Source organism: Alnus glutinosa, chromosome 6 (assembly GCF_958979055.1).
Source record: "Alnus glutinosa chromosome 6, dhAlnGlut1.1, whole genome shotgun sequence".
In the NCBI taxonomy this organism is placed as follows: domain Eukaryota; kingdom Viridiplantae; phylum Streptophyta; class Magnoliopsida; order Fagales; family Betulaceae; genus Alnus; species Alnus glutinosa.
In genome coordinates, this window is record NC_084891.1 from 6,446,321 (window position 1) to 6,461,449 (window position 15,129).

Consider the following 15,129-nt stretch of genomic DNA (forward strand, 5'->3'; position numbering starts at 1 on the left):
CAGCCCATTCACTACTAATAGTGGGCTGGGTTATTAGTAGTGGACTGAATAGGCTTGGCCCATTCCAATTGATAGAGTCTTTAGATTTTGGCTATGTCTATATAAGGCCCAATAGTCTAATGGTAGGGAATATCGAATTAGTGAATAGTGAATTGTGAATTGGAGGCCGAGTACTGAATAGCTCAGGAGACTGGACATCTCAAATTGTCCATTTCTATCCTTTTGTTCCATTCAATACAAATCCATTACCGATCCAATTGTTCATGAATTCCTTCAATCAATTCATCATTTTATTCTATTTTCATCTCAATTTCCATTACAATTTCATAAATCAAACCCTAGAAATTCATAACAGATTTCGGATCTGTTACACAATAGTTCCTAGAATAATTATACTTTTCAATCATCATCATAGAAGAAAGCCCTTACATCCTTATTGACAGAAGTCTAATGTCAAAACCTAATGGACTTGACTCCTTGAGCTTTAACTACTAAACCCAAACCAAATACCTTGTGAAACCCAATATTTAAAAACCAATATCAATAATAAGCCAAAATACAAAATAAGACCTAACAAGACTTAAATTACATAATGTAAGCTCCCAAGTAGGCTTCACATCATCTAACATATGCTAAATTAAAATTTGGGCCCTTTTTGTTTTCTATCAAATGGAAAAAAAAAAATAAAAAAAAATAAATTAAAAAAAATAGAGAATAGAAAAACCACAACATAAAAAAGAAAGCGGAAAAAACTACCTAAGTGGGGTTAATATCGCTAGTAGGGATAACGAAAATGGGGGGCAGGGAGCCATGTGAATGCTTCCACAAATATTAGTGAAAGCGACCCACCTAGCTGCACAATCCAATTTGCACTGCGATGAACTTTACGAACCAAGCAAGGATACTACTCATAAGAGTTTAAGCTTTAGGGATAAATGGTTCCAGGCACCACTCAAGATATTCGTCGGCTATGCTCAAATCTCGTCGATAGCCACCACTAGTACAACAATAGAAGCAACCAAGGGTCACAACATCATGAACGAAACACCAACCTATCACCAAGATGAATCGTAACTACCACACACAACGCCGACTACCAGAATCGTATCCAAGCTTCATAGTTGTCACAGAAACGACCAAGAACCACAACCAAACCTCCCTGAACCACTTTCTTATTCAAGGTAATACATACATTACAATAGCCACGATGCCAATTTTGTTGTCTACAACGATGCCATAGACGGTGACGGGGCTAGCGGCGATAAAGACAAAATCACATCGACTTCATCTGCCCCCTATAACGAGCATTAAGCCCAAAATAAAAATCAAAATTTGCTTGTCTTCCTTATGTATCACAAAACCACAGAGGACAACCAAAAAGGAAGAGGGTAAGAAAAAGGAAAACAGAAGAGAGAGATAAAATTAGGAAAATCATGAGGGATTAAACCTTAGGCTCTGATACCATGTGAATCGGTTTGCACGAGAAAATATGGAGAGAAAGAGGAGGCTTGTTCAATATACGTACCGTACTCACACATTTTATTATATAGGTTGCAAATTTATCAAATTGAAATACCCATGTAACAAAATCCTAACAAACTCTTCTAACAAAAGAAAACCATTACATCCTTATTTATAGGCATCTAATGCCTAACCCTAATGGATTTGGACTCCTTGGGCTTTAACCCTGTGACGACCCGTTTTTTTTTTTTTTTTTTTTTAAAACATACAAACGGATCTTCACAGTGGCACGACTACACGTCGTTCAGCCAACATATGGCACATGCCCCATAACATGCACTTGATAATCAGAGTTCTATCTATGCAACGAAAAACATAATGATACAATCATTAACTCAGTGGAAAAGCATATCTAAATATAAACATATTGTTTACACAAAAGAGCCATTCACATGTCTAACTGTTTAAGGCTTAACATTTACAACTATTACAAAAGGATGGCTACACAAAAGAATAAGTGACGCATTTGTCACGAGCCATATACAAAATACCCAAAAGTATGGACAACCCGCGGTCCATAGCACTACAACTGTCGCATCATGCTCTAGTCATAGTATCCCAAATACAAAGCTACGGGGTCATCCTCCAAGTCAGGTGTACCTGTAGCCAAAGAAGCTCCATCTATACGGTTGTGGGGGTAGCCACATCCGTATAGGTGAAATAATGAGTTCACCGTCTTAGCATAATTAAATACACTAAGACCTCAGAGGTATACTATTCATTGAATTTTCGCAAAGAACCAACTTTTCCTTTTTTAGTCATGCGTATACTATAACAGCCACCAATTTTATAAACTTTTGTTTGAAAACCCCCATAGCTGATATAGCACACACCGGCTAATAGAAAACATTTGAACATATTTGGCAGCTAAGATTATACGTAGAAGTTCTGTTGAAGCAACAACTACGTACGACCTCACCTACGATAATACTTTAAGGTTTATTTGCTTAGGTTTACATAATCCTTACGTTAGAAATCAATGGCATTTAAATCATGCAACTATCCGATAGAAATATACATAAGCTCTTTTCCATTAAAACTCTTATGCATACTAATACGTCTAGCAAAACTACTCATAATATAAAAACATCACACTCATCAAAACCATGCTATAAATGATTATGCAATGCACATCATGGAAATTAATCCAAGCATCATGGGAGTTACCCCAAGCATCAAGGGTTTTACCCCAAGCATAGTTTCCCGTGAGTTGTAAACCTCACTTCGATGCACGTTTAGCGTTTATATGCATATGCCTCATGCTTTAAAACAATATACATTTCATTTCATGAATTATGCCTTTAACACATGCTTTCTTTATAAAAACGTAAACGATTTAACATGTCATTTCTTAAACAATTTGCATAACTTAAATCTCCAACATATACTTACTCTAAACTCACATATCATATTCATATTTCAGAACATCATCATAATTTCAATATACTCAAAAGTACTCAAATCATCCAAAACAAATCATAATCAACGTTGGTTCAGGTTTGTAAACACAATATATATTTTGCAATTCATCATTTATAAAAATAAAACTTCTCAGTGAGTAGAATACTCACCTTGAGCTGCTTATATTCCCAAATTCCAACAACTCAAGATTCGACCCACAAAGTGCCGCTAAAACACAATACAACGCACCATTCAGTTTCTTAACCAATAACCACACTAAGTAGCACCTTGAATCGCCCAAAGGCTACATCACTAAGTTACCCATAAAATTCTAAGGTTTACTTTATTACCCATTAATTAACTAAGCCTATACATAGAATTATTATTAGGTTTACAATTAAAATCTCCGATTATACAAATTACTAACATTTAGACCTAACCCCATAAACACTTATTTTCATGAAATCCATAGATAAGTTTGGGATTAATCAACACCCTAAATTCAATTAATTCACAAATTAAAAATCTAGGGTTTAAGCACCTAAAAATCCCAAATTAATATTCACTAATCTAATCATACTAAATGCTAACCACCATTTTATTTTTACTAACCCATAACATAACAATGCTATTTTAACGCAAATAACATTAACCCATAAGGTTTACTTAGGATTAGACACAAAATCGCAATTTAGATACATAACTCCAAAAGTTAGGGTTTTAGAAAGACTTACCCAAAGTTCACCAACTAATACCCAAGGTTTGGGTAGCCTCCAGAAAATTCCAAATAGCCAAACACTTAAAGAGAACATTCAATTAAACTCACATTTACAAGATTTAATTAAAAATCTCAAAAATATGAGTTTAGTGTTTTACCTCAAAATAATCGGTCAAAACATAGATCCACACGTGTAGATCACGTTTCCAAAATCAGATTTGAGATTGGACCCTTAGGTCTTCCTAGATCACAAATTTTCACTAAGAAACCTCCCCCATTTTCTGTTTCTTCCTTCACATTGTGCTTTTTGCTAGAAAAGAAAGAGGCAGTGAGGTGCCTCTTTCTTTTTGTTTTTCTTTTAAGTGAGGTGTGCCTCATTGAGTGAGGCGCGCCTCACTAATTGTTGCGCCCCGTTTTGGGGCGCAGGTGTGGGGCGCAAGCCCCACACTTTAATTATTATTTTTTTTTTTAAAGGAGGCAGCACGGCTGCCTCTGTACTGAAGGGCCGTACGGCCCTTCATTCTCTTTTTTCCTTCTTCAAGTGAGGCGCACAGTGCGCCTCACTTATATATATATATTTTGTATTTCTTCCTTTCTTTTCTTACTTTCTTTAGACTTACAAATGCAACTTATATTTTCTTTTCATGACTACCATTTACAAGTCCATAGTATAAAATAAAACACTTTATTTTATTTTACCACACTTAATAGACTTATTTTAATTAATCCTAATAAACTCATTAAATATTTTCTTGGACATTACAAACCCACTACACCCAAACCAAATAACTAGCGAAACACAATACAAATAATAATTCAAAATGCAAAATAAGACCCAACTAGACTTAAATTAAATTATGAAGCTTCCAAGTAGGCTCCACATCACCTAGCATTTGCCAAATTAAGGTTTGGGCTTTGGAAGTATCCTTCAAGCCTTTTATAAACTTCATAAGGGTGCTTCTACTTGTCTCCATCAACTAAGAAGCGTTATTACTCATTTTACTTATGCCAATATGTTTTTGTCCACAAATTGTGTACTGAAAGCTCAAGACATGAACAGATAGCCATACTTATTTAGTGAATCCCCTATCCTACCATGTTTATATTAGGAATGAAACCAGTTGTTAATTGTCTTTTACAAGCTTCTAAATCTATTCTGGATTGCAAAACCTTTGTCATCACACTGAAAGTGGTAAGGAGATAAAGCATAAGGTTAGCTTGGAAATAATAAGCAGTTACAAACTACTCTAATAACAAAGTTTCTTAACTGACCTTAACATACAATATAAGGTAGGCACCTCTAGGGATACGCTTCTCAGGCTCTTGCCTCCTACCGAATTGTATAAGGACTTGCATTGGCCTCTCCTTCCCACACATATATAGCTTATCAGATTTTGTGCTCTTTGTTGACACAACCTTCAAAATAATGAGATACATAGCTAAGAGACACTGCTTAAATTTTGAAATTCAAGTGTTAAAAACTAATTGTATAATCTGCATTAGACAATATAACCCATCAGAAGCAAGGAAAGCTGGACAAAATCCACATCAAATTGATCAATTAAATTTTGTCCCATCGGCATCCTTGCTTGTGAAATATTCCAATTTCTTTGAGTACATAACATGACTATGACTAAAGCACTTGGTGAGGAAATTATGTGTCAGTTTAAAGATGTACTAGACTTTCAATGCTTTTAAGAACTTTGCAATCCACTTTGAACGATATTTGTGAGACAGCAAACAAGTTCTTGCTGAGTCATGCTAGTATCGTTGCATATAGCAAAACAAGTTGCAGCACCACAAAATGACGGGGAGAGCATCAACAAAAATAGTTATTGGAAAGAGTCAAGAGTTGATGATGAAATTTAACCACATATGCTTTATTAAGTATTTTTGGTGATGGAAAAATAACTTGAATGGACATTTCTAAGGTATACAACAGCCAGAAAATTCAAATATGTGGCATGTAAGGTGTACCTTACATCTAGTCATGAAAGTTATTAGGAAAAGTGGTCAGCTAGACATTGACAACTTTCAAGTTTCAGCACTTGAACCTGCAAAAATAAAGTGGCAAAAATGTCAAATCCTAAATTGTCGATTAACTCACATTTTGAATGGTGCAACAAAAATATGGTGCAAGCATTTAAAACAATGACCAAAAAGTCAGATCAGCACTACAAAGAAGATAAGTCATCTCCCCAAGAAGCCTAACTATATGATCATCTATATCCTTTTTTTTTTTTTTTTTTTCTCATTCAAGGGCGACAATCGTTTTCAACCATCCAATCGGTTTCATGATGGTGGGTAATGGTCTAATGGGATACAGCCTGATTGGCCTACTTCAAACTTACAATATCCAAAGCATGGAAGACTAGTAATCATGTCTAGGTTAAATGTGGAATGTAACTGGAGGACAATCTTAACCAATAGGTCTTAGCAACAGTCCAAGAAGACTCTAAGTAAAGATAAAAAGACCAAAGCTTAAAATCCAAACTAAAACTGAAGAATAAAATATAATTTCAAAAAGTGGTGAAAGCAATTGTACGCTAAAGAGCTTACTAACCCACACATAATCCAAACTATATCCCAACCTTTAGAACCATATTTGTGTAAACCTAAGCCTTTTAATTAAATCTGAATTTGATCATTATCTTTTAATAATTTGAAGAAGCTTGTTCATCCTGGCCTCCTCGAAAATTAGATTAGGAAAAAATCAAATCAATTTTCTTAAAGGAAGAATGGTAAAAAAAATTACAATGGAAACATTAGAAAGACAATAAAATCAAAATATTAACAATAAAAAATAAAGAAAATAACGGGAATAACAAATGGTAAAAGGATTTTGAAAGTACCGTCTACTTACAAACTGTATGATGGCACAGTTGCAGTGTATGACTAGATCCCATTTAACAAACACACTTCCACCATTTTGGAGACAACACTGAATCTGTCAATTTTGATATTTATAAAGGGAACTACAACTCAATGCAAGCCTCTTAAGTCTCTCAAGTTGTTAGAAATCTGATATGTTCCTATGAATTTATCTAATTTAGACAATTCTCTGGCCAAGATTACATATGTATGGGAGTTGAGAATGCAATTTCTAGATTTCATAACGTGAAGAAGCTTCATACATAGATCTAATTACCCTTCCTTCAGTAACCCATCAACCAATATTGTCAAAACAATCTCATCATTATTCCATTCTTTCTCAAGCATGCTCTCAAACAAAGATTGAGCTTCTCCCAACCGACTTGCCATTCAGAGAGTACAAATAAGTGCTTTGTAGATTGATAAATGGAGCTCAAAGCCTCTAATTACCATCAAATTGAATATATTCAGAGCATTGTCCACTGTTAAGTTCTTGCAATGAGCAACTAATATAGAGTTATAGATATCTTGATTAGGACACAAGCCTCTCTCCTTCATGTTCTCGATCAACTATTCCGCCTCCCATGATTTGCCTTCCCTACACAAGCCTCTCACTAGAATACTGTAGGTATCAACAGTAGGTTCACATCCAATCTAGTCAAGAGATCATATAAAATTTCAAAAGTGGTATCTCTCTTATTTGAGCTGCAACTGTACACCGTTTTATGCTCTGCCACAACGTTTTCTGTCAGCAACTTACATTCCTTTTGCAACCCTTTCAACAACACATTGTACGTTCGGTAGTTGGGTTTGCAGCTAGCATTAACCATTCGCCTAAAAAGTAAGAATGCATGATCTAGATTACCATGCAAAACATAACCATCAATGAGTGATGTAAATGTCACCTCATCAGGAACTATTCATTTCCTTTCCATTTCTTCTAGTAACCTCTCTGCATCATTAGCTTTACCCTCTATACATAACCCATAAATGAGTGAACTATATGTGTACAAATTCGGTGAGCAATTTCTTTTTTCCATTTCATGGAAGATCTTGAATGCAAGATTAGTCCCACCATTTCTGTAGAGCCCATCGATCAAAGATGTGTAGGTAATGACATTTGGCAACAATCCTTGCTCTGCCATCTTGTTACACATCTTCTCAGCCTAAAAAAAGCGATTATCTTCAAACAACCCACTTATAATGACATTGTAGGTTTCAATACTTGGATAGCAATCACTTTCCTCCATCTTCCCAAATAATGACAAGGCAACATCCAACTTACCCTCTGCAGAGTATCCATCGATCATAGCAGTGTAGCTGACTTGATTTGGATTAATACCTCTTTCCACCATTTCATGGAAAAAAGTAAATGCAAAATCCAAATTGCCCCTTTGCAAAACCCCGAAATAAGTTTGCTATAAGTCCACTCATCTGGTTCACACCCACTCTCCTTCATCATATCCATTAATCTCAAAGCATTATTAAGGTTTCCCAATTTCAGGTACTGATTGATGAGTTTGTTATACATAACCACAGTTGGGAAGGGACCAACTTTAAGCATTTTGTTGAAAAGAACCATTGCCTTCTTAACATTACCCATGAGGCAAAATCCCTTAATAATTTCATTGTATGCTTGCACATTCAATATACTATGACCATCCATCCTATAAAAAATCTTCAAAGCAACACCAAATCTTCCTCCAGCACACAATTCATTAATCAAAGCATTGTATGTTATTGTGCTTGGAAACATACCATTTTTCAACATCTTGTGGTATAGCCCAATTGCAACCTCAAGTTTCCCAGCTCGGGACAACCCACTAATCAACGCTGTATACATCTGAACATTTGGTTTACAATCCCTCTTCCTTATGCTACCCACAAGCTCAATTGCCTCATTCACACGCCTAGCCTCACATAATGAAGTAATTGGAACTGTATAAGTATACACAGTCGGCTCAATCCCTTTCTCAATCATTTCTTTGATCATGTCTAATGCCTCTTCCAGCCTCCCATCAATGCATAACCCATTAATAAGAGTCGAGCACGTAACAGAATTTGGGTCACACCCCTCCTTCACCATCCTATCGAAAACCCTAGATGTTGGCTTCAAATTACCATTCCTACAATGCCCAAGAATCAAAGACGTATATGTAAAAACATCGGGGCACAAATCAAACTGAAAAATCTTACTCAAAATTAACTCCGCCTCTTGCACCTTACCCTTCTTACATAACAAATTAATCATAGTATTGAATGTCAACAAACTTGGCCTAATCCCACTACTCAATATTTTAGTATAAACATCTTGTGCGACACCAATCATGTCAAACCTTCCCAATTGAATTAAAAGTGTATTAAAGCTATACAAAGTAAATCCAAAACCAGATCCACTTATCTCCCTGAAATAAGACATAGCTTGCTTGAGCTCGTCCTCGTTTTGACAAGCTTTGATCATAAGGATCCTCACGTGGTCCACATGTGCAAATTGGCAGTCACGCACTAGCCTATTCAGCAGTGTTATAAAGCAGCTCATACCGTGCCTTTAGAAATGCCACTTTGAGACCCAATAGAAGAAGCATAAGGCTGAGTCTATGTTGTTATGGATTTGAAGGATCTTAGAGACATGTTGGGGTTTGAGTTTGGGGCTTAAGGAATTTAGCTGTGGGTTCATTTCCCGTCGGGGATCATGGAGGATGTTACAAATTTTGGAGACCAGGTTTGGGGGAGGGTCTTCCAAGAGAGTGGGTAAAAAGTTTGGTTTGGAACAGAATTTGGAAAAATGGGGGGAACCCAGTTGAGAAATAAGGGTTTGGAAGTGAAAGGAAGATGAGGTTTTGAAGGGCTTCCTCATATGTACCTTCAATAGAATATAGAAACACAAATTAGCATTATTACCTAACGATTTTACAACCCATAAAAAGGTTTAAAAGGAAATGTTGCTTACAATAAGACTCTCTTGAATAATTTCATGTGAGACATTGAATGGAAGGTCCTTTAAATCTACAACTTGTTTGACAAAACTCAAAGATTGTGTGAGCTATTCAAGCAAAAATGAACACAATCAACACTACAGAACTTTTAAAAATTTGAAAAAATTCCTCTTGTCCAAACTTCCTGATGTGGTCTTTTGTTTACAAAAATATATCAATAATAAATAACCACTCGTAATAGGACGAATCATTGTAGGATAAGGCTATAGAGAGGGTGTCGAACTTCAAGGACTGCAGGGGTATTGCTATCAAGTTTGTGAAGATTAAAAATAACTAAAGAAAATATTGTTGAATTTGAAATTAACTAAAGTGCATAAAATAAAAGTAAAAGAGAATTGAAATGTAAGAGAGAGAAAGAGTAGAATATTGACTTTACCATTATCCGCACATCAATGGTTAAACGTATTTAATTAGAGAAATTCATTCTATGCATACTATAAATAAATAAGAAGTTACCATATTAAAGAATAAGTATAATCTATCTTCGGTTGGCACGGACCGTCCACCTAACCACTAAGATGCGGTACGACCCATTTTTCCTATGCATGGATTAGCTACATCTTTAATAGGATACATAGAATTAATGAAAAAGTATAATCCATCTTCGGTTGGTACGAATCGCCTACCTAAATTACACTAAATTAGGGTGTAGTACGATTCGTCTTCCCTAAGCATGGCCTATCTAATCTTCTTGATCATATGTCAATTAAACCCGTTGTATAATCATCATTCTTATAATCACAGAAAATAAGAATGATTTGAGTTCAATAAAGGTAAAAAGCTTTCTAAGACAAGAGAATATTTCTACCAATATTAATTATGAATTGAAGAACAATTGCATTAAAAGATGAAGAACAATATCAAATTGTAGCAATTCTCATAATTATACAACCAACATGCATAAACTAAAATTCTCTAAATTAAATAGAATCAAACCATTTTGCTTAGATAGGGCTACATCAATACCCTACAAAGGTTTTTAGCCGCTCATGACGTTGCTGCAATGGCCTCATGCCATGATTACTTCTCTTCAACTCTTCAAGCCTTCAAGAAGTTTTTCTCTGAATTTGTTCTAGGTAGCGATGTGTCTTTCTTCAATGTTTAGAGGCCTATTTATAGAGATTATGAGAGGCCTAGAAGCCCTTCGAATTCCATAAATATCGTCTCTTGAGTCTTCTTGTCCAAGTAGGAGATTGAAACTTCAATCCAAGTAAGAAAAGGATTCCAAATTCGTCCAGAATTGCGATCTTTTATTGCGGGGTGATTTTGGCATATTAAAAGTCCAAATTAGGTAGAAGCTATTTCTTATTTGTTTCATTTTTTACTAGCTTTCCAATGCCACCAATTTCATTGCAATCTGATATTTGAGCCAAAAGTTATGATCAAAACACTGAGACATGTGCAGAATCCAAATTTGAATCCAATTCGATTTTGACTTTTGGAGAAATTCCGATTTAATCATTCACTTGATTTGATTAAACTTAACCACCTCATATAGGTCTTCTATTATGATTGGTTAAGCTTAAACATATCTTCTAAGTCTTCTCAAAGTGTGCTTTAAGCCCAAATCAATGGAATTAATTGCATTTTTATTTAAAACCTGAAAACAATAAAACAACACAAAATCAAACAAATAACAAAGCCAATGAATTAACATATGCAAGTTAAGGGGTTTGAATGTGCAACATTCAACGCTTATCACACCCCCAAACTTACATATTGCTAGTCCTTTAGCAATACAAAACAAGAAATAAAACTGAAAAACAACAAGATAAATCATTCTTTCGTGGGATGTACGATTGCATTTAACGTATGCCACAAGCCTTTTAAAGCCCTAGGACTCCCTAGTGGACGAGTGAAGTCTCGTGAAGGTTTGCCAGAATTGATACCCACAAACAATATGCAAGATCATGTTATATATAAGATTGACGTGTCACAAAAACAATGATTCTCATTCATTAGCAAGCTTAACAAAATAAACTCCACCTTCACAATTTCAAGGAATTAAAAATTAAGCTACTAACATGGCATTATGAGATATCACAAGATTCAATTAGTTTAAAGTGAACTTAACACATAGTCATGGGGTTTCAAAAACTAATCTCAATCATGAATGGTTCAACACTCAAAATTCGTTGGACTCCCCATTAGATAAAACAACCAAGGCATATATATTTATTATTATTATATATATGCAGGCTGTGCAATGCTTAGCTCCCTTAAGCTTTCTAATTGACCCATATAACGAGTGTTAGGTTAATGACTCCTAAACCAGATAGTTTTAGGGCATTAGGTGTAAAACACCCTAAAGACTTACTAATTCGAGTCAAAAAGGCTACGAAACTAAACTTAGCCATTTTATCAATCAAATAAAACTTTCACTTTTTGACGCGAGCACTCAATGCTTAATGAGGCAAGAGATCCGATTACTTAGTGAAAAGCTCAAAGTGATCCAATAAGTTACCCAGCTACATCCAAGATATTGATAACAGACATAAATGATTTCAAATTTCATACCCCACAGACTACGTGCTAGTGTTCTTGTGAGAATCAAATTGAAACAAGTAATATATCATGCTGCCAAAGAAAATAACAAAACCTTTTAATTCCCTAGTCAAGTAATCATGTGTTCATCATGTTAAGCTCACCAATGAAATACAAATCAAAATTAAAGTTCAACCAAATTCTTAGGAATAGCATGATCAGGCAGTCATAATATCTATAACAAGACAACAAAATGTTTTTCTCACCCCCAAACTTAAACGATACATTGTCCCTAATGTATAGATAGAGATACAATATCGGGTGGAAGGAAAAAAAAATGGGGCTGGTTGTAGTCCCCCAAACTTCAACGCAAGAATGTCTGTCCTAAAAAAAAAAAAAACAAAGCACTACTCCAGCTTTATAATAAGCATCAAGAAAATCAACAAGAAAAGTGTTAGTAAAGTGGGTTGCCTCCCATTAGCGCTAAGTTTAACGTCTTCAGCCAAACAAACCAGATCCACAAAGAAATCAAAAATAAAAACGAGGAAGGGTAAGAAAAACTCCTCTAGTCCAAGTAAATGGGATTCGTCAAGTGGATGGAAGCAGCATCTTCATTCTGTGCAACGCCCTTTATGTAGGGCTTCAATCTTTGGCCGTTGACTTTGAACAAACTGCCATCCTTTGGGTCCTGTAATTCGACGACGCCATGTGGAGATACTGACATGACTATGAAAGGACCATCCCATCTGGAGCGAAGCTTCCCAGGAAAGAGTCGGAGTTTGGAATTGAAAAGCCATACATTTTGTTCTGGCACAAAAGACTTGGGCAGAATATGTCGGTCATGAAATGCCTTTGTCTTTTCCTTGTTAATGCGGGCATTGTCATATGCATCATTGCGCAGCTCCTCCAATTCTGTCAACTGAAGTTTCCGGTGAGAGCTAGCTTCTTTCATGTCAAAATTGAACTGCTTGATTGCCCATAGAGCTTTGTGCTCTAGCTCCACGGGAAAGTGGCATGCCTTGCCAGAAACTATTCGATATGGAGACATACCGATTGGTGTCTTGTAAGCTGTACGATAGGCCCATAGTGCATCATCGAGGCGCAAAGACCAATCCTTGGGATCTGGCCTAACCGTCTTCTCTAGAATGTGCTTGATCTCCCTGTTGGAAACTTCCACTTGGCCACTAGTTTAAGGATGGTAGGGAGTGGCTACTTTGTGTGTGACAGAATATTTAAGGAGCAAGGTCTTTAGAAACCGGTTGCAAAAGTGCTTACCTCCGTCACTAATGATGGCCCGTGGGGTACCGAATAGGCTAAAAATGTTGGCCTGGATGAAGTTGACCACAACCTTGTGATCATTAGTCTTAGTGGCCACAGCCTAGACCCAATTAGAGACAAAATCCACTCCTACAAGAATATACTCAAACCCAAAAGATGTTGGGAAGGGTCCCATGAAGTTGATACCCCAGACGTCAAAGATTTCAACAATTAAGATGGGGTTTAGTGGCATCATTCCCTCCGAGACATAGCTCCAAGGTGTTGGCACCTCTCACAAGCCCGACAAAACCCATAGGCATCTTTGAATAAGATAGGCCATGTGAATCCGCTCCGTAGAACCTTGGCTGCAGTTTTCTTGGCACTGAAGTTTCCTCCACATGCTAGTGAATGGCAGAATGTAAGAATACTGTGGAATTCACTCTCGGGGACACAGTGGCACATTATCTGATTAGCACAATACTTGAATAACTCCGGATCTTCCCAAAAATAAGATCGGACTTGCTTGAAGAAGCGGTCCTTGTCTTATTTGGAACAATGAGAAGGGATCCGACCTGTGGCTAAATAGTTAACAATATCAGCATACCAAGACAGCTCCCTCAAAGTAATCTCAAATAGTTGCTCATTTGGGAAGGAATCATTAACTGGAATAGGTTGAGGTTTCTCAAACATAATCCATGATAGGTGATTGGCGACAACATTCTCGGTTCCCATCTTGTCCCATATTTCGATGTTGAATTCTTGCAGAAGAAGTATCCATCAAATCAATCGGGGCTTAGTTTCTTTCTTGGCCAGCAAATGGCGCAGAGCTGCATGATCAGAGTAGATGATTACCTTGGATCCCATAAGATATGAGCAGAATTTATCCAAGGCAAAGACAACGGCTAGCAGCTCTTTTTCTGTTGTTGTGTAATTGAGAGCATCCATCAGAGTCTTGCTAGCATAGTAGATGACATGAGGAAGCTTGCCTTCATGTTGTCCCAAGACTATACCCACAGCATAATGAGATGCATCACACATGATTTCAAACGGCAAAGACCAATCAGGAGGCTTCATGAAATGACTCTTCTCCCAACTTAAGATTAGATCTGTTTCTTTGCAACGTTGAAGCACAAGTGATAGATTGTGGAGACATGTATCAAAGGAGGAAACAAAAACAGAGAAATCATCCATAAATACCTCCAGAAATTTTTCTACCATGTCTAAGAAGATCGACATCATGCATTGCTGAAAAGTGGCAGGTGCATTGCATAATCCAAAGGGCATGCGTCTGTAAGCGAAGGTGCCAAAGGGGCAGGTAAAGGTCATCTTCTCTTGGTCTTGGGGATCAACTGCTACTTGATTATACCTGGAGTACCCATTTAGGAAACAGTAGTAGCTCTGGCCAGCAAGACGCTTTAGGATCTAATTAATGAATGGGAGTAGAAAGTGATCCTTCCGAGTACAGGAGTTGAGCTTGTGGTAGTCAATACAGACGTGCCATCCCGTGGTTGTGCGCTAGGGAATCAATTCGCCAACTGAGTTCTTTACCACTGTGATGCCAGACTTCTTTGGAACCACTTGGGTGGGACTCACTTACTTGCTATCGGAGATAAGGTAGATGATACCTGCATCGAGTAATTTGACCACCTTCTTCATCACTACCTCCTTCATATTGGGATTTAGCCGGCGCTGTGCCTCACGAGATGGTCGAGCATCTTCCTTTAAATGAGTCTGGTGCATACAGATGGAGGGGTCAATGCCCTTCAAATCGGCTACAGTCCATCCAATAGCCTCTTTATGCTTCTTCAATACTGCTAATAAACTGTCTTCTTGGTCCTTTTGTAGATTTGAAGTAATGATGACCGGCAAGGTATCATTAGA

General features: G+C 36.7%; 1 pseudogene; it reads right to left on the minus strand.

Moving 5' to 3' along the window:
- Positions 1–6,622: 6,622 nt before the first annotated feature.
- Positions 6,623–10,054, minus strand: LOC133871448 (pentatricopeptide repeat-containing protein At5g65560-like; annotated as a pseudogene).
- Between the last annotated feature and the right edge of the window lie 5,075 nt (positions 10,055–15,129).